We start from the raw sequence: 361 nt of genomic DNA on the forward strand, positions 1-361 counted from the left end.
CCGCAGGTGGTGGGACAGGGGTGTTTGTAGCCCGCAGCCTTGGAGGGGTGCAGCTGTGAGGGACCAGGAAACCCAGCCTCACACATGGCCCCGGGCTCCCCGCCCCCACCACTCAGGTTCAGGTTTGCATCCTTCCCTCTCCCACTGGGCCTCCTGCGGAGAAAGAATCCTGGTGGCAAGCGAACTGGGACTCTAACTCCGGATTTTAAGGATCAGTGTGGCCGGCCCTGCTCCCTCATCCCCTAGGGCAGCTGGTCCATTCCTGGAAGGGTAGCCTCCCCCCTGCCAGCCCAGCCGGGTACCCCCTCCGCCTTCGCCACCCTACTTTCCCTTCCTTCCCCCCGCCCCCCCCCCACTGGGC

At 65.9% G+C, this 361-nt stretch overlaps 1 protein-coding gene across 1 annotated transcript in view; it reads right to left on the reverse strand.

The window, feature by feature from the left end:
* S100P (S100 calcium binding protein P) overlaps nt 1–361 on the reverse strand; it is a 2899-nt gene that overhangs the window by 2263 nt on the left and 275 nt on the right. The gene's annotated exons all lie outside the window — the stretch shown is intronic.

The sequence above is a fragment of the Crocuta crocuta genome, unplaced genomic scaffold, assembly GCF_008692635.1.
Source record: "Crocuta crocuta isolate KB4526 unplaced genomic scaffold, BGI_CrCroc_1.0 scaffold179, whole genome shotgun sequence".
NCBI classification, from domain to species: domain Eukaryota; kingdom Metazoa; phylum Chordata; class Mammalia; order Carnivora; family Hyaenidae; genus Crocuta; species Crocuta crocuta.